This window comes from Balaenoptera borealis, assembly GCF_965194805.1.
Source record: "Balaenoptera borealis genome assembly, chromosome: 13".
NCBI classification, from domain to species: Eukaryota; Metazoa; Chordata; class Mammalia; order Artiodactyla; family Balaenopteridae; genus Balaenoptera; species Balaenoptera borealis.
This window is the reverse complement of record NC_138870.1, coordinates 59,727,740-59,752,059: the sequence shown is the minus strand read 5'-3', so window position 1 is coordinate 59,752,059 and position 24,320 is coordinate 59,727,740. Positions and strand designations below refer to the sequence as shown.

At 38.6% G+C, this 24,320-nt stretch overlaps 1 protein-coding gene across 2 annotated transcripts in view; it reads left to right on the top strand.

The window, feature by feature from the left end:
* Nucleotides 1–24,320, top strand: part of PTPRR (protein tyrosine phosphatase receptor type R) — a 260,447-nt gene that overhangs the window by 39,509 nt on the left and 196,618 nt on the right. The gene's annotated exons all lie outside the window — the stretch shown is intronic.

The window sequence follows — 24,320 nt, the reverse complement described above, 5'->3', positions numbered from 1 at the left end:
TTTAAATTCCTTTTGCTTTGATTTTAGAATCAACAAAGGTGACTTCTGTTCAAGACTAGCCCTCCCATCCAGCTTAACTTCAGGATGAAAATAATCCAAAGAAAATGGGTTTTAATAATTCTGGTTCCCAAGAAATTAAAAAAACAAAAACAAGTAACAACAAAAAAAGAATTCTGGTTCCTGTGCAATCACTCCTCTTTGTAAATGAAATCACTAGACACCCAGCTCTCCCAGGCATCTTGATTGGCATGCGTTCTCTCAGGGTTCCATCACAATCTAGGCACTGGCAAGAGGAGTAAAGTCTCAAAGCTCAGTTCCACAAGTTGGCAGCCTGATCAATTTACCACACAGTGAAGTCTGGCCTGTTCCCACCACTTGATCTTTAAATTTGCACAAGTACTAGTAGAGGAAGTGGTCTTACACACCACCTACCTGTCTAACTCACTTATTTTTCAGATAGGCCCAGAAATATGAGGTGGCTCACTTGAGACTGAAAGCTCATCAGTCAAGGGACTGAGAATCTTGAACCAGATCACCTGAATCTCAATTTTTCTCATGAAAAATTAGGATATTAATGTCTGTTCCGTTTCCCTCACAAGGATTTTGGTGAGGAACAAATGAATCAATGCATATGAAAACACTTTGAAATAATTGTTTTATGCACCAATGTCAGGTATCATAAAATGGTTTTAAAGTTCAGTGTTGTATTTCTTGTAGTAGGAATCTCTGGATGGATTATAATAGCCACCATTTATTGAGATACTATCTATGAACAAGCCCTCTACCAAACTTATTACATTTAGAGGTTTTTATTGTCACACCTCTACCCTTGCCCAAAAAGAATGGAATAGTTGACTTGTTAGGCATCAGGATGTTTCTGCCATCTTTTTTTCAAAAGACATTTAAGATGGGAAATATGGGGCTTCCCTGGTGGCGCAGTGGTTGAGAGTCTGCCTGCTGATGCAGGGGACACGGGTTCGAGCCCTGGTCTGGGAAGATCCCACATGCCGCGGAGCAACTAGGCCCATGAGCCACAACTACTGAGTCTGCGCGTCTGGAGCCTGTGCTCCGCAGCAAGAGAGGCCGCGATAGTGAGAGGCCCGCGCACTGCGATGAAGAGTGGCCCCCACTTGCCACAACTAGAGAAAGCCCTCGCACAGAGAGTAAGACCCAACACAGCCAAAAATAAATTAAAAAAAAAAAAAAGATGGGAAATATGTCATGGAGAAAAGATTTGAACTCAGGCAGACCCTTCCAGCGTCTGTGCACTGAACTCACCTGTCTTTGTGAAGCCTATTTTATGTGCCACTATATGACCTTCTATAGAAATGAGTAAATATTTTTACAAGCATGAAATAAAAACTCTTTCTGAACATAAAGTTATATTTACGGGGCTTCTCTGGTGGCGCAGTGGTTAAGAATCCGCCTGCCAATGCAGAGGACACGGGTTCGAGCCCTGGTCCAGGAAGATCCCACATGCCACGGAGCAACTAAGTCCGTGTGCCGCAACTACTGAAGCCCATGCACCTAGAGCCCGAGCTCCGTAGCAAGAGAAGCCGCTGCAATGAGAAGCCTGCGAGCCGCGACAAAGAGTAGCCCCCGCTCGCTGCAACCAGAGAAAAGCCCGCGCGCAGCAACGAAGACCCAACGCAGACAAAAAAAAAAAAAAAGTTCTATTTACATCCACATTTTAAATGACCTTTAAAAGATAGAGTGAACTTTAAAAAAAAATTACATATCACTTCAATTCTGTTCATGGTCTTTATGAAAAATCTATATGAGTTCAAAGTTAAAAAGTCAGGTTATTCAATTTTTTTCCATGGGTTTTTGTTCAGAAAGATGAAATCTATGTTTTCAAAAATAAGTTTAAAAGAGCCACTCTGAAAGCTCGTATTGTTACTTCTCTGAATTCTTTCAGGTTTCTCCACTGACCATTATTATTCTCTTTATGAAAATGAGGCCAAGGTGTGATATGAAGCAAAGAGAGATCCCTGCCCCCAAATATATACTCTGTCACAGTCTACATTTCCACCAGTAGAGGATAATTTAATAATGGCACTGAATTTCCAGGATATCTGGGGTGAATAAAGTCTTGATATCTAGCAATACTCAGGTACTGAGATATTCCCCATATAAATTTTCCAGATATTGCCACCAAATTGTTTATTTGTGTAGCATGCCTTATTGATCCTGGCATGATGATGTGTATTGCTGTACATGAGGGGCTGTAGATCCCTTAGCCTTGTCCTAAAGGAATAAATGAGTCTTCATATAACATAATCTTGCCCACAAAGAGAGTGATCTAGGCCTGGAATATTCTTTAAGTTGGGCTAAATCAGGCCTGGGGTTCGTGGAGATCTGAAGAGTCAGAGTGGGAAGTACAGGGTGCGGACACCTAAGAGGTGGCAGTGAGGGTGATTTGATGTAGGGATGGCTCTGAAGACAAACAGCTCCTATATCCTTCTTTTCCCTCAGGCTGAGTTTGGTGCTGTTGACTTTTTTAGCAAAGTGTCCATTAGTCAGAGGGCTCACATGCTCCAGGTCTGTGAACTGAAGTTAGCCCACAGATGAGTCTGTTGGCTCCGGGGATGTGGTGGAAGTCCCAGGGGAAGGCCTTCAAGTAGGGCCTGCAACTCAGTCTGCACTAGCCCTACAGATGGTACATCCCTCTTCCTTTACTCCTTGGGTTTCCTGCCTGGCTCCTGAAATCTTTTGAGTTTGTGACATTGGTTTTGGCTTTCAAAATCCACCGAACCTCTATATTCCAAGTGTTGGCTGTATTTTTAATCCCTTCCAAAATTTGTTCACGTCCTTTGCCTGTTTTTTCAGGATCAAATCTGTGAATTCACACCACTTTACATATCCTCTGATCAGTTAATGCAATAAACCTTGAAAACCTTTGTGCAGATGTCACTGTGAATCTTTGCAAAGCCTGAAGGCTGCTGAATGCTATAAGCACATAGTCGGAAGCTGCAATAATTAAGCCCTTCTTTAACAAGCTCTAGGAATACACTGTGTGTATTGTACATGATGGTTGTCAGGATGGCTTAAGGATGGTGGACTTTTCTAGAAGCCTCTCATTCTTCTGACAAGTTCAAGATACTGAACTTAATCACATCTGCAGAGACCCTTTTGCCCTGTAAAGTCACATTCATAGGAGGAAGATGTTGACATCGTTAGGGGCCTATTATTCAGCATACCACAGTCACTGATCCTGGTGATTTCTCCATTGGTAATGATACCCCACTTTGGGCAGCTCAGGACTGCCCCAGCATCTCCTGAGACACAGCATTCAGAGTTTCCCTCATGTGTACCTCCTCAAGGCAAGAGTGTGAGTGGCAATGCCAATTTGTGCTTCTTGCTGTCAAGCAGGACTTTCAGTTTGGTAGACCTCAATTTGGATGCAGCCCACAGATAAATTTTGAATACACTTCAGTGCATTTTTTCTTAAGTTGGGGGTTTTATACAAAAATTGGCATTTCGAGTATTTCTTTAAAAATTGGGATACCCCAGCAATCCCACCCCTGGACATATATCTGGAGAAAACCATAATTCTAAAAGATACATGCACCCCAATGTTCATTGCAGCACTATTCACAATAGCCAGGACATGGAAGCAACCTACATGTCCATCAGCAGAGGAATGGATAAAGAAGATGTGGTACATATGTACAATGGAATATTACTCAGCCATAAAAAAGAACAAAATAATGCCATTTGTAGCAACATGGATGGACCTAGAGATGCTCACACTGAGTGAAATAAGTCAGACAAAGAAAGACAAATATCATGATACCCCTTATATGTGGAATCTAAAAAAAGGCTACAAATGAACTTATCTACAAAACTGAAATAGAGTTATAGATGTAGAAAATAAACTTACGGTTACTGGGGGGTAAGTGGGGGGGGGAGGGATAAATTGGAAGATTGGGATTGACACATATACACTACTATATATAAAATAGATAACTAATATGGACCTACTGTATAGCACAGGGAACTCTACTCAATACTCTGTAGTGACCTATATGGGAAAACAATCTAAAAAAAGTGGATATAGGTATTTGTATAACAGATTCACTTTGCTGTACACCTGAAACTACTACAACATTGTAAATCAATTATACTCCAATAAAAAAAGGTTTTTAAAAAGAACCAGAAAAAAAATATATATAAATTTAAAAAAAATTTTTTTTTAATTGGGAGATCTGGCATCACAGTGCCGTGTTTTCAAATGGCTGCATTAACAGCTTCCACTTTTCCACTTTAGACAGAGTTTGTGCTTTCCCATTCATCGTAGTCCCTGATACTGTCTGATGATGAATTACACTGGCCTGTTTCACTTATTTTAACTGTTTGGACCCTGTAGTTTAAGTATCGGAGTTTACAATCATGCTTCTCAAACCACAGCATTAACATACATATTAGAGAACATTTGTTCAGATAATTAAGGCAGGGACAGTAGCTTTCTCTATATGTACTAGAAAACTTTGTGTTAATCCTTGGGTATCCGGGCAAAGCACAGAATGATCCTTGTCATCCAGCATCATCCTGACATTTGCAGATAGGTTGGATTTTCCCTTTGGCTATTTCTTTTTTCAGCCTGACTTGTGGCCTTTGATCCACCAACACCTGGGCCAAGCATTCCTAATCATCCGTTTAATATTTCCATTGCACTGGAGGCAAAATTTTCTACCTGTCATTGGGAAAGTGACCATCCTTTCCCTCTTCCTAAGACTGTCTCATAAGTATATCAGTTTCTTAAAATTTAGAATCTACTTTATTCCAAATAAAGACTTTCATCCTCTTTATGTCCACAGTCTCAGAGAGTGACTGGCATATAGTGGATGACTTATGAATATATACTGAATGAATGAATAAATGATGGTAATGACATATTCATAATGGTAGCTAACATTTATGAGAACTTATTTATAAATGAATGTTGCATCTTTAAATGAGTTAGCAATTGCAATCGCTGTGAGGGCTTGCCCTCCCATAGGCCCTGGAAAAGCAACCCTATCGATCATGTGACCCTCTGTTCCTGGCCACAGCTGATGGGACCACAGAAAGACTTCTAAGCCAAGGACACCCTATCCTTAACCTGACCAGGAACCCACGACATGGCCTGTTGCAAAGGGCACTCCCAAGAAATGAACCTAGCCCTTTAGGGTTTTTTCATTTTGAGAACTCAAATCAAGAGAAATGGTCTGTCTAAAGTTGGCAGCAGATGCTTGAGCAAATGGGTCATGCTATGGATTAGGGACCAACTCCCAGTCTGGCTACATGCAAAATGATTACGCAGAAATAGCGCAGCGACTGAGGGATGGAGGAGAATCTCAGTTCCTGATTTTCCAGTGCGCAGTTATGTTTTACATGAGGCTTGGCTCTTTTGGGATGGCTCTGAAATTATCTTTTGTATCCTTACAATTTTGCTTCATCTGCCTTTAATTCAGAAAGGCTATCGTTAAAACACTCGCCCAGAATGTTGCCTTAATCTGGGATCCTAGTATGACAGGAGAATTTAATGAAGGAGAAATTGTCAAATAACACTGTGGCCAAAGTGAAGATCAAAGGAAACCAAGAATTCTGACGGCTTCATACTCCCAGCAAGTCGTTCTGAACAGGGACTCAACCGTTTTAAGTGCTGAATGTTTTTCAACGAGTGGCTATTCCTGAGTCATTCCATTCTGAACGGGAAAAAAGTAATAAAAGTACCTGGGAAATACTTCACCCTCTTATAAAGCAAAAAGAAATGATAACGATTGGTTCATTAGAATCATTGGACTGAAAAGGATGTCAATTAAACAAAAAGAAACGATTAATATTTAATTAGGCATTTGAGGAATCAGCTTGCTAAATTTGTGAAGATTGCATTCTTAGTTTTAGAATATGCTTCCTGGAATAACTACCTTCAAAGTGGGTATAATCTTTATAAAATAGCCTTGGCATTAATTTTTTATGAATTAAAGAGCATGCTAGGGGATTAAAGCAGAATAATAGATGTAACATTGCATAAAAGTAGGACACTCATAAATCATTTATGATTTCCTTGCTCATCAGGACTTGGCTTTTTGAATCTTTTTTTTTTTTAATTAATTATTTATTTATTTATTTTTGGCTGTGTTGGGTCTTTGTTTCTGTGCGAGGGCTTTACTCTAGTTGCGGCAAGTGGGGACCACTCTTCATCGCGGTGCGCGGGCCTCTCACTATTGTGGCCTCTCTTGTTGTGGAGCACGGGCTCCAGACGCGCAGACTCAGTAGTCGTGGCTCACGGGCCTAGTTGCTCCGCGGCATGTGGGATCTTCCCAGACCAGGGCTCGAACCCGTGTCCCCTGCATTGGCAGACAGATTCTCAACCACTGCGCCACCAGGGAAGCCCCGAGCTTTTTGAATCTTAATTGAAAACTGTCATGGCTATATTGTTGAAAAAAATGTAAACTGGTAATTCTGATAGCAGACAACTTTCATTAGGGAGTTAATTAATTTTAGGAGGCTGAGAGCCTGGTATATTAAACATACTTACAGTCATGTTGAGTTGTGGGACTTTATTTAATTACAGTCATCTTCTGGTCAGTGCACATTGTTTCTCTTTTATTTTCATTCTGATCAATGCTAGTCAGATACAGCATAAGTTATCGTGAGCTATAATTGTATAAAAAAGCAAAAAATAGTGTTAGGCCCCAAGTAGGGAATAGGGCAATTTGTTGATAAGAAGACATATTCTACAGCAACCTTGACACTAGACCAATCCTCATGCCATCCTGTTTCCATCTTCCTTTTATGTTTACTTACTCATCAACTGCTATGATAAACTTGAACATTTTTTTTAGACCCTAAATGAGATGCTATTATTAATGATAAATTAATTGATCTTTTCTTTCTTTCTTTTTGATAAATTAAACAATAGATGGAATGGCTGGTATACTTTATTGTTCTGAAGTTATTTGTATAATTTCGTTAGTTTTTACCCTTTGAATTCCCTAACCATCTTAGTTCCCTTCTTTAATACAAATAATTAGGTCTACTAGTTATTGTACACTTAACAATGCTAGTTATAATACCTGTAAGTCTGTAAAAGAGGCATCATTATCTCCATTTTACAGATGAGGAAACTGAGGCTCATGTATGCCACCAACAGGTAACTTTTCCAGGGCTGCAAAGCTGAAGGTGGGATCTAAACTTGTGAAGACATTTCTTTTTAAGTAGGCCCTGGAGAATGTTCAAGCTCTTCTAACTTTTTGCACACTGCTTCACTTTTTCCTGGGGACTGTGGGCACTCGCCCTACTTTCTCCACCACTAATCATAAACTTTGTCATACTGACTGGATTGCTGTGGGAAAGAAAGGTCTGATCATGAGCAATACTGATATATTTGCCTTGTGCCCTCACCCTCTGGCCAGATGTTATTCTGTTTAAAATTCTTCCTTAAAAGAGCATGACAGTCTGAGGATCATTCCATTCTGAATTTAAGTTTACAGCCTGGTTTTGAAATCCAAATTTTATTCCTCTAGAACTAGATTTGGAAGGCAGTAGCCAATTAAAGCCACCTGTTTATGTGCACAGTGATGTGTTTGCACATACAATGAAAGAGATTGATGGTCCTTCAATGAGGTCATAACTCCTATAGGCAGAGGACCATAATTTGGGATGGGGAGAATGGACACATCTGCTTAACCCAAGCCCTGACTAAACAAAGCTCTCTGTGTGACCTGAGTTCAGTATAACCCAGAACACAGCCCAGACTGAGATCAATCCCAATCATTCCACAAGGCCTTGGGAGATTTGCATGGATGCCATTGGAATTCAATCTCCACAAGGATATTTGGAACAGAACAGCCCAGCCTTATGGTTTTATAGATTTCACAATCTGACTGATGACCTCTATGAAAGCTTATCCTATTTTCCATTTGCCAGGCAGTTTCTCAAGCTCAACTTTAAAGCCACCATATGAAAACGTTTCAAAATTAAATACTTATCAATTCTAGGAATGGGAAAGACGACATGTGAAATTAATTTTACAGAAACCCATGGCAAGGAAATGGTTTAACCATAATGTTAACAAATGCCCTTAGAGACTGTGCTGTGAGATCTCTTTTAATCTTCCTTCCTAGCTGGCATTTTCTCCCCATGTGGGTATCTCACCTTTCATTTCCTGCTAGGCCAAGAGGAGCTTCTTCTGTGGAACTTTCTTATCACTGTTAGTTTGCTGTAGTCTTGTCCTACTCTAAATCCTATTGCATAGGAGCCCTTCATTTACTCAGCAAATACTGGTTGAGCATTTTTACGTGCCAAGGTGAACACTCTGACCCTCCTCTTGTGCCCCCTGAAAGCAGGAAATAAATCTCCCCTCTGAAAGATACCCTCCCTCACCAGGAGGTAGAGAGACATCCTCATCACCAGAGATAGAGAATTCAGGGTCCAGAAGGCTGTGTAAACAAACTCTACTTAGATTCTTCACTAATTAGTACCCAAGCCTAAGTTTCTTTGTCTTGTCTGTTCTTCACAAACACATTGTTTCTTTGTCTTAAAGGTATAAAGCTGCCTGCTTTGGCCATTTCTCTGAGTCTTATATTTCTACATATGAAATGAAAATGTGATTTCCCGTATCGATATACCTTATGGCAATTTAATTACTAGACTAGCCAGAAGAACCTAGAAATGCAGAGGAAATTTTTTTTCCCCAACAATGTTCTGATACAGAATGGAAAGCAACCAAGAGAGAAGAGATTAAGACTGAATCGAGAGAAAGGGGCTAGAGCAGCATTTCTTTTTTTTTTTAATAAATTTATTTATCCTTTTATTTTTGGCTGCATTGGGTCTTCGTTGCTGTGCACGGGCTTTCTCTAGTTGCGGCGAGGGGGGGCTACTCTTTGTTATGGTGGTTTCTCTTGTTTCAGAGCACGGGCTGTAGGCGTGTGGGCTTCAGTAGTTGTGGCACGCAGGCTCAGTAGTTGTGGCTCGCAGGCTCTAGAGCGCAGGCTCAGTAGCTGTGGCACATGGGCTTAGTTGCTCCGCGGTATGTGGGATCTTCCCGGACCAGGGCTCAAACCCGTGTCCCCTGCATTGGGCAGGCGGATTCTTAACCACTGCACCACCAGGGAAGTCCCTAGAGCAGCATTTCTGAGAAGCCAGAGCTCTCAGGCAGAGGGTTTGTTCCCACACAGAAGAAAGGACATCATTTTGATTAGAACCACTGTAAAAGACCCAGAGGAGCCTGAAATGGATGACAAGACACCAGTGTGTATGCTAGTGGAATTCTAGGGGAGTTCTCTCTGATTTATTATCACTGATGGGAAGAGAGCTTTTGAGAACAATGAAGAAGGTTGGAAATAGTCACTGTGGAAAACTGGATTGAGAACTGACTAGGCAACTAGAGTAAAAGAACGGGGCAGTTTGTAGGACCATTCCTGTGAAATGAGAGAGGGGAATAAGGAAGGATTGGCTAAGAAGATCCTCAGACTGAAGCGCAGCTCTGAGAAAGGCTCAGCCAGCCTGATGGGGAATGAGTGCCCGTAAGAAAGGTTGCCTGTAAACGGAGTCCCACATTGGGTAGGAAGGGCCTGGCTTTTGTGCCCCTGCTGAGCTCAGTGGTTGACTGGAATGGTGAGGAGAGAGTATGACCTCAGCATGAAATTCTGGTGGAGCCTGAAAGCACAGCAGCTGGACACCATCAACAACAGGTTTTCTCTTGAAGGGAGATCTGAGCAGCATACCCCATGGCTGCCACCAGCTAGGTAAATGCCACTAACCTCTGTCTCGTACTAGCTCCTCTTCTGTGCCCCCAGGCTGACTTTTATCTTGCAGTCTATTGTTGAGAAACAATATAATTCAGTTATGTTCTTGCTTTCTAGGTTTTGCATAGATTCTTTTCCTGTCTCCCTGAGTTAAATCTTGTCACCTTCATTAGGCTTTTATGTGTTCCCAAATTCCTATCACACATTCATAGACAATTTCACAAGTGGCCAATCATATTCATTATGTATAGATTTCAAAAGTTTAACCAAATTATTTTTATTCTCCCACCACTGCCAACATCCATCTCCCAAATATGTTAACAGGATATTTTATGCTTCCTGGCTTATTTCATGCAAGATAAAATAAGTAGTAAATACTATATATTCTATTTTATAGTCTCAAAGTCAGGCATCTTGAAAGAGTCTACCTTCACTTTCTCAGTTTCCATTAATCCACGCAGTATGCATCCACATTCACTTCTGCAATGAAACAGTCTTATAAAGGTCTCAGTCACCTGACTGACCAAGCCAATAATTGTTCACTCCTGTGTAACTGGAGATTTTGATACCGTTGACTATTCCCTTCTTCATGACACTCTATTCTCCTGATTTTTCCACTGCTTCTCTGCTGTTCTTCCTCAACCTTCCAATCACCCTTTAAAGGCCGTTGTTTCCCAGGGGTCTATCCCAGTCCTTTTTTTTACTCTATATATCTCTCTAGTCAATATCATTCTCACTCAAGATATCAAATATCTGTTTGCTAATGGCTCTCCAAATGTATGTCTCCACAATAGACTCTTCTCTACAGCTGCAGAACCAACCACCATTAGTTAATACAATTATTTGATCATTCGAACTCTTCATCAATATCTCCCTTCAGATGTTACACATGTACCTCAAAGGTAATCATTCTAAAATCATATCCCACATATTTCCCCCATCTTCCTGACTATTATTACGTTTTGGTAAAAATTATCCACCCAGTTTCCCGAAACATAACTGCAGAGTGACACTATATTCTCTCTCTCTCTCACGTCCCCTCCAGCCACATCTCACTTGCTGTATCAAATTGAACACCAACCCTAAATAATTCTAATCTATGTACTCTTTGCCATCCCAACTGCAATGTTAATAATTAGGGACTTATAATTTCCTGCTCTTTTACAGCTGTCGCCTTCAAACTAGCATTCCTGACTCCAGGTTTGATCTCTGTTATTGCTGAAGTGATTATTCTCACAGGCAAATCTGTTCATATTACTCAAAAGTCTTCAATAGTTCACCGTCAAATACTGCTTACTATACCACATGTAGCCCTTCACCATCTTGGCCCTGAAAACGTGTCCAATTCCACCCCCTCTAAGTCTCACTTACATTCCTGTGCTCTGCTTGAACTGAACTACTCACATGGGAGAATTCACCATGTTCATTCTTACCTGCCCTTGTGTATATGCAGCTGCATCTGCCAACATGGAAAATGCCTATTCTCTTCTCACCCCCCCGGCAGATTTGGTATCTTTCTTCTGTGCTCCTATTCTTTCTTTCTTTCTTTCTTTTTAACATCTTTATTGGAGTATAATTGCTTTACAATGGTGTGTTAGTTTCTGCTTTATAACAAAGTGAATCAGTTATACGTATACATATGTTCCCATATCTCCTCCCTGTTGCGTCTCCCTCCCACCCTCCATATCCCGCCCCTCTAGGTGGTCACAAAGCACAGAGCTGATCTCCCTGTGCTATGCGGCTGCTTCCCACTAGCTATCTGTTTTACGTTTGGTACTGTATATATGTCTATGCCACTCTCTCACTTTCTTTCATGTACCTTCACTGTAGCCATTTCCATTGTCCTGTAGTTGTTGACAAGTCTGTCTCCCCACCATAAATGACACTAATTAGATGCAGAGATTATATCTTTTAATCAATGTATTCCCACAGCCTGGGCATTTAAGTGCCTCATGATATTTGTATATCAGTTAGCATATGAATGAGTTGTCAAAGCTATATAAGTTCAAAGAATTGAACCTTGAAAATAAGTTTTTTAAAATATGCCTTCTCCTAAATTGTTTTAAAATACTTGCCTAAAGAGATAGAGGAGAAAAAATATTGGGGAGTAAAAAAGGCTGTGGATTGTGGATGAAAATTTTCCTCTATTTACTAAGGTGTACAGATTTCATTCTATTACAAGCAACTTCAGAAGATTATCTCCAACTGCCTGTGATAGCTTCAATTGTATCAAATATTCTCAGTGTAAATAGGACATGGGGGAGTCTTAAAACACGTTGTTAGATGAAGGTTTTCATATGCAGTGCTTTGTTGTTGTTTAAATGGAATTTGGCCTGAAAGCCTTTAAAAAAAACTATATTCGTACAGTACTTAACAGTTGCCAAACCATTTTCACACCCCGATTTTATGTGGTATTTAAAGTATCTCAGTGAGGTAGTCAGGTCAAAACTGATCATCTTTTAATATACAGCAGAAGCTCTGAGAGGCTAGGAGGCTTGCTCAAGGCTGACAGTTACTGGAGCTGGAGCTGGAATTCATGACTTCTGGATGCTAAACCCATATTCCTCCTCTCCAGGCTTGCTGCCTTCTTTGTGGTTTCTATCTGCAGGGCACATAGAGCTGTGGGCTGTTAGTCACTCCCCAGCTCAGTTTGCATTCCTACATTGTTTCTCATGGCCCCAAGGTTACCGGTCACTGTCAAAACCATGGGTGTTATAGGAGTTCCCTCAATTTACAAGTGCTTTTCCTCAACAGCTTTCCCAGCTGCCCTAGTTGAGGCTGGAGCTGCCAGCTCTAGTTATTGACACCAGCTAAGCCTTTTACTGACCTTACATAATGATTATTGCTCTTGGGTTTGTGTCTAAACTGCAGTCCTGCATTTGATAGTTTTATGGTTCCGTCTTCCTGGATGTAAAACAACCATCACAACAAATTTTTTTAAAAGGATAAACTGAAATTCTTTAATTCTGCAGAGGGCTAGAATATTTATTGCATCCCTCAGGGAAGAATTTCTTAGCCCACATTTCTCTACACAAGGCTAAATTCAGCAACAGATATGTTTTGTTTGGATTTCAGAGTGCTTTAAAAAGAAGTTAGAATTTGGAAGATTTTAGGCAGACTATGTGCCCTTCAGTTTTCCCTAGGCCCCATCCTAAGTCATTTATTTTACATTTCTGGTCCCAGAAGAAGTCTGAGTTTGCATCCCCTGTCTGTATTAATATACCTCATTGGGTAAAAATAACGGCTAATATTTATCAAGTACCATCTATGTACCAAGCACTGTTTTCAACATTTTACAAAAATTAACTCATTTAATTCTCGCAACAAATTCTTAACAGGTAGATAACCCTTAGTAGTAGGTACTGCCTCATCATCCCCATTTTATAAAGGAGAAAATACAGTCACCAAGAGTTAAGTAACTTGCCCAGTCACATAGTCAATAAGTGGCAGAGCTGAAATTCAGACCAGGCACTCTGCATCCAGAGCCGAGCTCTACACTCAAGTGCCCATATACAGGGTCAGATTTTGTCAGGTTCATAAAAGGAAACAGAAAACAAATCATTGGTCAGTAGTCCTTCTCAAAGAAAAGTGAGCTACAGAGCTTGAATAAATGAACTGAGAGGGCCGTGTCTGCATGTGCAACAATGAGCATGTGCCTCTGTGGGTCTCATGAAGATGCACCTGTTACTTCAGCCAAACGACGTAAAGGGCACATGTCGTAGAGTAGACCCATCAAATCGAAAGGTAGTATGTGTCTTTGTGCTACTCTGATTTTGTATAAATGTAGATTACTAGATTATATTGGTAGGAGCAGCCGGCTTTGCTCTGCATTTTCCTTCTTATCAATTCCACTCCTCTTTGCAAGCCCTTAATATCGCTCAGTGTCACACAGAGGTTGAATGAGATTCCCAAGAAACCCTTATCTGTCAAACTGGGAATTATACGTAATCATGGCAAGGGAAGGGGAGGGTAAGTAATTCCTTCCCAATATATGGCTTCGAAATAATTATCATTTCTCACCTGTATGCAATTTTAGAATGGAAAATAAGAAAAACGATTCAGATGTTTCTAAATGTTAAGATTTGATAGAAAAACTCTAACACCGATAATAATAATAATGATATTTTAACTACTGGAATTTCAGAGGTTTGTTGTTGAATCAATCTGATAGATATAGAGATGGAGATATAGAGGAAGAGAGAGCGCTGTATCTCACTTTCTGATATACAAAGAGTGTAGGACAGAAACATTCCTAAACTTGGAATTTTATGCTCCTTATCATTCCCACTTGTTGGTCTATAGTAAATTTTTTCATAAGCATATGTGATCAATGTTTTTTATTTTTGGTTATGGCATTGCTGGCTGACTTGACTTGGGTCCTATAGCAAGCCTGAGACCCTAGAACTGTCATGCCAAGTTAGAAGCAGTGAAGCCAAAGATAGGATGAAAGGCCATCGTGTCCTGGGGTGAGCACAATAGGACCACAGAGCCCTGCACAAGAAGCAAAAACATAATTGGGGTTAGGGCAATGTCACAAGTCAGGTCAGAGACCAAAACTGAGTAAAGGTGGGTGGGAAGGCCAGAGACATGGACAAATCCAGGAGGGAGTGGGGTAAGGGAGGGGATGTGGCCTGTCAAGGAGACAAGGCAGTATTGCTTAATATAAGTTAAAAATCTGTGTTTTGGAGTCAAATCTGGATTCCCACTTTTCTTATTATTAATTATGTGCATAATTTTTAAGCAGAATGTGCAGTGGCTAGGTACTGGATTCTGCAATTGGATTGCTGAGGTTTGAATCCAGTTTCTCCATGGTTTCATCAACCATGTGACGTTGTTACTGACCCGGGTTCTTGGACTCTTTAATCAATAGAAATTGATAAGAGGCCAGATGAGAAATTCAGGCAAGGCTTTATTGGGTCTCGTGCTACCACACGAGGGAGCAAGAATAAGTAACAGATGCCCTTGCTCGCTCCCTGATAGGGGGTGAGCAGGTCCCTTAAATGGAGTGAGGGTGTGGGCAGATCGATGGGTCCGGCAGGAGGGTTGTCTTAGGTGGTCTGCCCACCGCCTTGCTGATGCTGTGTGCAGGGATCATGCATGGTACCCTACTTTTGCTCCTGGCACCTGAGAAGTGGCAGTGGGATTTTGGCTTTTTTGTATCTTATTGTTCGTACTTTGCCCCAACTGCACATGCATGCAGTTATTTTTAGTCCCTTATAGTTTTTTTTGTATTCTGTTGCTCCAGGAGATGTTTGTTCAGGTCCAAGCACTTCAGTAAAGGGTCCCAGGTCCCAGGTGCCAGCCTATCTCAACATGAGTAAGTTATTTAATCATTGGATGTTTCAGCTGTGAGTCTGGGAATTATAGCAGACCCTTCTTCATAAGGTGGATGTGAGGATTCAGTGAGTTAATGGATGAAAAGCCCTTAGCACAGTAATTACAGACAGTAAGCACAAAAAATTGTTACTATCATTATTAATCATCCTTTTTGTGTTTCTATTCCTCCTTTATAAAATGGAAGTCATAACACACACCTTAGAGGGCTGTAGTGAGGAATAAATGAGATCAGGCAGGGAGGCAGCGGCTCCGGAATAGTAGTCATAATTATTATCAGGTCCATAGAGGAGATGTTTGCTAAGGTAATATCCCATGAGGTCAGAACTTCTTTTAAGAGCCATAAGATCCTACCAATAAATCAGATAAATCAAAAAGCGTATACTCCAAGCCCAGCATCTGACAGCAGCAACTTTCCTGCCTTCTCATCATGTAAATCATAATATCAGAAAATTGAAGAGTATGAGATTGAAGGAAATTAAAAATCCTAAATTCAGTCTGTGCTTTGTACGAACAAGGGCACAGAAGCCCAGAAAAATAAGGTAATTTACAGCGTCACAGGGCTAGTTTGTTACAAGGCTGCTTCTTGAATTCAATTACTTGGACTCCTAGTCTAATATCTATTCCACTACACCATGCTCATGCTGCCTCTTCTAAATTCTCACAGTCTATCCAGAGCCTCCTCTGGGGCTGACTTAAGTTCCATGAAGGGGCTTAGATTAACTTCAATATGGAATGAGCCTCTCCTGAGTAGTTCCCCAATTTCTGCTTGATGAGTGCTAAGTCCTTCTGATAGTAATCAGAGTACAAAAAGAAATAATACAGTATTAATCAGGAAAGTATTATGCTACAATGTGAAAGCTATGTTATGGTCACAGTTACTTATGCCATTTTTAAACACACTTTTAATTCCAGATTTCTCTTAGGTATTTTTTTTCTTCCTGTAATTGATAATGTCTTGCGTGTTTTTTATATCCTTCACAGAGCACATAGAGCATATTGAGTTCACATTGGTTAATTTAATATCTGTTGAATGAATAATCTGAATAATTGATTTGTCTTAAGTCTGACAACTCATTTTGACACTTGATTCAACTTTTCAGCCCTTTACATTTTTCTGATTCTCATATTTTCCAGGTAGTTTTGGATACTGATTTGAAAAGCTTTTAAAGTATCCACACATTCTTCAACTCTCTACCCCTTCATTCACACACTCATACATTGTGTGCCTTCCTTCCTTCTAGACCATTCTGCCTTTCTTCAGAGGACTTAGTACAGCAATTAACTTTTACATCTAAACATAAGTAGTGTTCCCACAAAAATGATGCTAAAAGCTGATGATGAGGCACAAAATCTTTGGAAAAATATGAAGAGAAAGTGAAAAATAGAATTAAAAAAAAAGAAAATGTTAATGTACTCAAACAGTTAATTCTCCAAATGGCTTCTTTTTTCTTCTCTATTCTGCCTATAATAATAAAATGGTATTTCATTAATTCCGGGACATACTTTTTTTTAACATTTCACCATTCTAACATTAGGATGGATGTCCAAATTGATGGCATCTTGCATTTATAATAGGCACTTTTTCTATCAGAGTAACAAAAAATAATAGGTAATTGTATAATGGAGGGTGTTTTCAATATGATGAACTACAACAATAGCAATATTAGTGGCTATTGTGGGCCGGTTGTCTTCTGAGTACTTGATACATACTAACTTCTTTAATCCTCACAAATACTTCCAGAGTGGGTTCTCTCATCCCTCCTCTTTTCAGATTAGTGGAACAAGGGCAGAGCAGCAGTTAAGTTCCACATCTAGTCAGTAAGAGAGCTGGCATATAAACCCAGACTCCTTCCCAAGGCTGCACTCTTGACCTCTACCTACTACATTTTTCTGGTTTTTCCACATAGGACTTTGGATGTTCTTCTTGTTTCCATCTCCTGGTTTGTCTTTTAGAATACGTCCCCATTTTCCATGAAATCACTGTAATATCCATTTTCATTCTCACTGTAATTTGAAATTAATTAATTAATTTGTGTTTGTCTGGGTATTTTTCCCAAGGGTCATTATTAGAGTCAGGATAAATGTAGTTAAAAAAAGCATCTCTGGGACCAGAAACTACCTGGGTTCAAATACTAGCTTGCCCACTTACCAGCCCTCTTACCTTGGGCAAATTACCTAACCTCACTTTCCTCATTTAAAAAAAATAAGTATTTAATGTTTTTAGAAATTCTATTTTATAAAGTTATTTTGAGTATTAAATCAAATAACTTATGCATAAAGTATTTAGGACAGTGCCTGAACATAATGAATGCCCAACAAATATTAAGTTTTTTATGAAATTGCAATATATGGGACTGAGGTAAGAGGGGAAGGAATAAGTAAAAAAAAAATCTTAGGAAGAAACACTCAGAAAAGTTAGCAGTTTACTAACTTATTTGTATATTTGACAAAATATATATGAGGTTGTATTTTGTCCAAAGCAACATAGGGGCAGTATCTTCCTTCTTTTAACTAAAAGCCTATAGAAGGAAGATACCTTGCAAAATGCCTTTGTGTTCTGCACAGGGCCTGGCACTGAAAGAGTGAATGAATGAATGAGTGAATGAGAGGGAGAGGTACACCAATTCTTATCCCCCAAAAGAGTAGAGAGCCACTACTGGGCATATACCCAGAGAAAACCATAATTCAAAAAGATACATACACCCCAGTGTTCATTGCAGCACTATTTACAATAGCAGGACATGGAAGCAACCTAAATGTCCATCAACAGAGGCATGGATAAAGAAGATGTGGTACATATATACAATGGAATATTACTCAGCCATAAAAAGGAACAAAATTGTGTCATTTGCAGAGATGTGGGTGGACCTAGAGACTGTCATACAGAGTGAAGTAAATCAGAAAGAGAAAAACAAATACCGTATATTAACGCATATATGTGGAATCTAGAAAAATGGTAAAGATGACCTTATTTGCAAAGCAGAAATAGAGATACAGACATAGAGAACAAAAGTATGGATACCAAGGGTGGGAAGAATTGGGAGATTGATTTTATATACACTACTATACATAAAATAGATAACTAATGAGAACCTACTGTATAGCACAGGGAACTCTACTTGGTGCTTTGTGGTGACCTAACTGGGAAGGAAATCCAGAAAAGTGGGGATATATGTATATGTATGGCTGATTCACTTTGCTGTACAGCAGAAACTGACACAGCAGTGTAAAGCAACTATATCCAATAAAAATAAAATTAATAATAAAAATAAAAAATAAATTTAAAAAATTAAAAAAGAGTAGAGAGGCACAGAGCTCTGAGTGCTCAAAGAAGGGTGAAATCACTCCCAGCTAAGATGGATTTGAAGAGGTTCACTCACCAAATATTTAAGTGCCTACAGTATACTCTCTTCCAGATACAGAGAATAGAATGTCAGCCCTGCTCTCAAGAGTGATGCTTCTAGCACTTATTTATTTATGTGTAGATATTAATGATGGAAAATATCACTAAGGAGTTAGGTAGTCATTTTAGTCAACAGAGTTGGATTCATCTGATTAATCCAGGCAAGCTGGCTCTAAACTGCTTCTGTATTGTTCTTTCTTGAATGGATACAAAAGTACCTTATTCCCATAGAGAAATGTATTACTCTACTTAAATATTTGAATTAATTTCAAATTTATGAGAGCAAAAAACTCAGATGAATATTTCGGCAAAGACAAATAAAACAGTTACATTTATAGTTGAGGCAATTGGGTACTTTCTGTTTGTTTGTATGCCATTTCTTCTGCTAAATGATTGAGCTTAAAAAAAACAGGTATTAATTGGTAGCCAAGAAAGTCACATGCTTATGTTTTACAAGGACAAGCAAATTCATCCTCAAAGAGCCTAGTTTGAATTGACGAAAGAAAAATGACTAAAAAGGCATTCATTCAATAAATATTAAAGGACTAGATTAAACAATTATCTTACCCAAATCACCTGATCATGAATAGTTATTGCTACTTGTCAACATATTTATATAGATAGATTTATAATTTTTTCCCATGGAAATGTCAAAAAACACTTAAAATATGAATATGAAAACAAAACCCCTATTCTTTTGCTTATTTCATCCACCAGATGTCCCTCTTCTCAAACATGGTGATGTGTTACTACACAAATAAGTGTCACACTATGTTAATGAAAGTAACTGGTAGCTGAGTTGAATAAAATCCCCAAAGGCTTATTTTGGCAACTGCAAAATGACAAAATCTTAGCAGCTAACTCTAAACAATCTTTCCAGACTGGGTTTCTCTCTACACTATCATTGCTAAGAGGCTATCTGGCCTTTTCTTAAGAATCTACTTCAGCGTGAAATCCAAATAGAAATCCCCAGCAGGACTTTTTGTGGAAATTGACAAATGGATTCTAAAATGTATATGGAAATGCAAAGGACCTAAAATAGCCAAAATACCTTTGAAAAAAAGAACAGCAACAGCAAAAAAGAATCTACTTCAATGAGAGAGCTATTCCTATCCGAAGCAGCTGGTCTAACTCTGGTCAGCTCTGCCTATTGGGAAATTCTTTCTTTGATCAAAAATTTCCCTCTTATGCCTATCAGCTGTTTGAATTTCTACCTTTGGAAACTATATAAGTAATTACTAATACGTTTGTTCCAAGTAATAGTCATCTAAATAATTCAGTAGCTATTAAGTACCGTCTGTGTATTCTTTTCTCCAGGCTAAATATGTTATGTCCCCAAAATTCATTGATGAGTCAATTGTTTAGAATTAAGGGCATGTTTTCACATAAACACAAAGTTATAAATGGTGATTAGGGTTGTGGGCTAGATCACAAAATTTTATTTAACTTATACCAAGATGAAATAGTCACAAGTTACCTTTATTCAGTAAATATTTGTGAAATACCCAATTAAGAATTCCCACTAAGGGTTATTTAATTTGTTAATTGTATTTGGTTGAATGGAAACTACACAGAAATTTATTTGAGAGTTATTTTCCCAGATTCAAATCATAATTCTAAGCATCTATCACATATTCTGCCCCAGTGTTTTGGTGTAGCTGTAAATAATCTGAATTGTAAATGATTATTTTACATTATTCAAAACCTAAGAGTAACTAAATAGCATTCAAAGTACATTTCCATTCTTAAATTATCAGATAAGTCTCTAATCTGATCATTACAATTTAATATCCATTAATCTGCATGAACACAGATGAGCATATAAACATCCAGAGGGAATAGTACTGAGAGAAGGAAATTTGATCACAGAACCGGGTAATTATTGCAAATGGAGATTATTGAGTGCCAGTACAGCTGTCTACACACTAATTCATTATATTTTATCTTTATGTGATGTTTGATGGTTAGTTTAGGCCTATACTGAGTCAACATCTGAACTCTGTTAATTTTAAAGGCATTCCTCCCATTATCTGTAATATGAGTGGGTATTTCTTGTAACTCATTGTAATGACCCTATGACACATATATATTTAGTTCTAGGTAGTAATAGGTTATGATCATGCCCACATGAAATAGTTTTCTCTTCAGAATCTCAGTGACAAGATGGAGTACTCCAAAATCAACTGACTGCAAATTATCTTCACTGAAAATCATTATGTTTATGCAAATCAAGTAACACAAATTACATGTTCCAACTATTTCTAAACTGGTCTTTACAAAAAATAGAACAAATACTTCTTCAAATGAAAATCCAGTCAAGTTTCCCAGTTCTGCTGAGTCTTTCTGGGATCTCTAGGTGTCCATCTGGTACTGAAAGCCACAGTTTGAAATTTAAAAATTCTCTGCTTCCAAGCATTAGGGTTGTGGGAGAATTAGACCTAAAGTCCATTATTGACAAATCCTATTAATTGGCATTTCATCTTTTGGGGAGGCAGGAACAGGGAGGCAGGTGCATGAGCTTTTTCCAGAAAATCATAGAAAAGATAGATCACCAGACAGTTCTTCAGTGATAATGACTCCCCAGAGCAAGATGCCAGGATTAAGTGAATTGCTTTCTTTTCTTTCTAGACTTTCCATTTTTCTCTTAGCTTCCTAGGCTCTATTCATGTGGCCATTTATAGAACTACTAGGCGCAAAGCACAGCACTGGATTTCAAGCCTTTCTTGGGCATTTTAGTCAGTGAAGACCTAGGATTCATGGTGTGGTTGAGGTGGTTCTTAAAGGAAATAATAGACTTTTTAGGTTAATGAAAAAGTATATGCATTGTAGGTGTGTGGGGGGGTGGGTGGGTGGGTGGGTGAGTGGGTGTGTGATAAAGATGATTAATCCAGAAAGAATACAGGAGTCATCTTAAAGGAATATGGAAAAGCATGCTAAATGTCACTGCTCTAAGCACATAGACAAATCCTTTCCAAATGTGTCCTGCCATGATTCTGACTTTTCAGTCTCCTCTCTTCGATGATGTAAATATATATTAAGATTCTGTCCAGTGCAATCTCTATGGCTCAGTATTGTTTCTTTCCTTTTTTTCCCCCTTTGATTTGTTTTTCTAACCAAGATAAGTACTTCCAATATTCTTGCTCGTTTTTATTGTGAGCTTTGTGTTTTGGGAGAAATTTCCTGTGCACACCTATAAGCTTCTTTCTCCCTCCACTTTTTTTTTTTTTTAATTTTATTTATTTTTTTGGCTGCATTGGGTCTTCATTGCTGCACGCAGGCTTCCTCTAGTTGCAGTGAGCAGGGGCTACTCTTCCTTGCGGTGTGTGGGCTTCTTACTGCAGTGGCTTCTCTTGTTGCAGAGCATGGGCTCTAGGCGCGTGGGCTTCAATACTTGTGGCACATGGACTCAGTAGTTGTGACGCATGGGCTTATTTGCTCCGCGACATGTGGGATCTTCCCGGACCAGGGATCAAACCCGTGTCACCTGCATTGGCAGGCGGATTCTTAACCACTGAGCCACCAGGGAAGTCCCTCCCTCCACTTTTATATTCCTTCAACTCTCAGCTCCCAATGAAGTCTTCCTAGAAGAAGGAAATGAGCACCTGGCACCCTCCATGATCTGCTTTCATGATTTTCAGAACTTTAATGAGAGCTTGAACCAACTGCATTCACATCAGCTGTCCCCTTATTGCTCCTTCATACACTATCCTCACTTTTACCTATTTGCCTTTGCTCATCCAATTTCCCTCCAGCTATCTTCCCTAACTTCCCCAGTCTTCTTTCTTCACTGTCTAATTCAGATCCAATCTCCCTTTCGAAACTTTGTCTGATTCCTGTAGCCCACAAAGTCTTCCCTCTTATGTTCTTTTTATTATACTTAAAAAATGTACCTCAGACTTTTGTCCTCTATGTATTGATTATTGATCTTTTTTATATTATTGTTGTGGTCTTACCCTCAACCAGTTTCTAATTCCCTAAGAACGTGCAACATGATTTATACTTCTCTGATATTTTCCTACCATACCTAGTACACTGCTAGGCATATATTGTACATATAAACTGTATTGATGCTTTATTTTCCATAAATATTTGTCTACTGGTTAGTCTTTCCACAGTATCCAAATGATTAATTTTAAAGTCAATGAAAACTATCATATAATTCAAGTCCAAATCTGGTATGAACCTTCTTATGTAATGTAATCAAAACTGATAATTGGTTGACTAATTCAGTTAGAGTAGGGAATAATAAAAATGATATATCTTTTAGTCTTATTTTATTTTATTTAGCTTCAATTATATAACCTTAGACCACTCTTGATTATGAATGCACTGATTAGGATACCGTGTTACCTTTCTTACAAAAACCATGCTCAAATTTTAGCATATCTAATTTCCACTTTTAGTATCTTTAAAATGGAGTGGGAACCTCATATAGAAAAGTAAACTCAAAATGGATTAATGATCTGAATATAAGACTGGATACTATAATAAAACTCCTAGAGGAAGATGTAGGCAGAATACTCTTTGACGTAAATCACAACAATATTTTTTTGGATCAGTCTCCTAGAGTAATGGAAACAAAAGCAAAAATAAACAAATGGGACCAAATTAAACTTAAAAGCTTTTGCACAGCAAAGGAAACCAGAAACAAAACCAAAAGACAACTTACAGAATGGGAGAAAATATTTGCAAATTATGTGACCAACGGGGGCCTAATTTCCAAAATATACAAATAGCTTATACAGCTCAATATCAGAAAAACAAACAACCCAATCAAAAAATGGGCAGAAGACCTAAATAGACATTTCTCCAAAGAAGACACACAGATGGCCAACAGGCACATGAAAAGATGCTCAACATCACTAATCATTAGAGAAATGCAAATCAAAACTACAATAAGGTACCACCTCACATCCGTCAGAATGGCCATCATCAAAAAGTCTACAAATAAATGCTGGAGAGGGTGTGGAGAAAAGGGAACTCTCCTACCTTTTCAATTTCCATTCCATTCCATTGGAATGTAAATGTAAGTTGTAAATTTACAATGTAAATTGGTGCAGCCACTATGGAGAACAGTACGGGGGTTCCTTAAAAACTAAAAATATAGTTACTGTATGATCTAGCAATCCTACTCCTGGGCATATATCCAGAAAATACTAAAACTCTAATTCAAAAAGATACATGCATCCCAATGTTCACAGCAGCACTATTTACGATAACCAAGACATGGAAGCAACCTAAATATCCATCTACAGATGAATGGATAAAGAAGATGTAGTACATATATACAGTGGAATATTACTCAGCCATCAAAAAGAATGAAATAATGCCATTTGCAGCAACATGGATGGACCTTGAGATTATCATACTAAGTGAAGTATTCACCTTTCTCCTGGATAGAGAAAGATGAATACCATATGATATCACTTATATGTGGAATCAAAAAAAATGATACAAATAAACTTATTTACTAAACAGAAATAGCCTCACAGATACAGAAAACAAAGTGTGGTTACCAAAGGGGAAACGTGGGGGAGGGATAAATTGGGAATTTGAGATTAACAGATACACATTACTATATATACTACTATATAGAAAATAGATAAACAACAAGGACCTACTGTATAGCACAGGGAACAATATTCAATATCTTGTAATAGCCTATAATGGAAAACAATCTGAAAAAGACTATATATATATATATATATATATATATATATATATATATATATATATAACTGAATCACTTTGCTGTACACCTGAAACATTGTAAATCAACTATGCTTCAAATTAAAAAAAACCAAAAAAAAAGGAGAACCTAAAAGATACAATATGAGTACAGA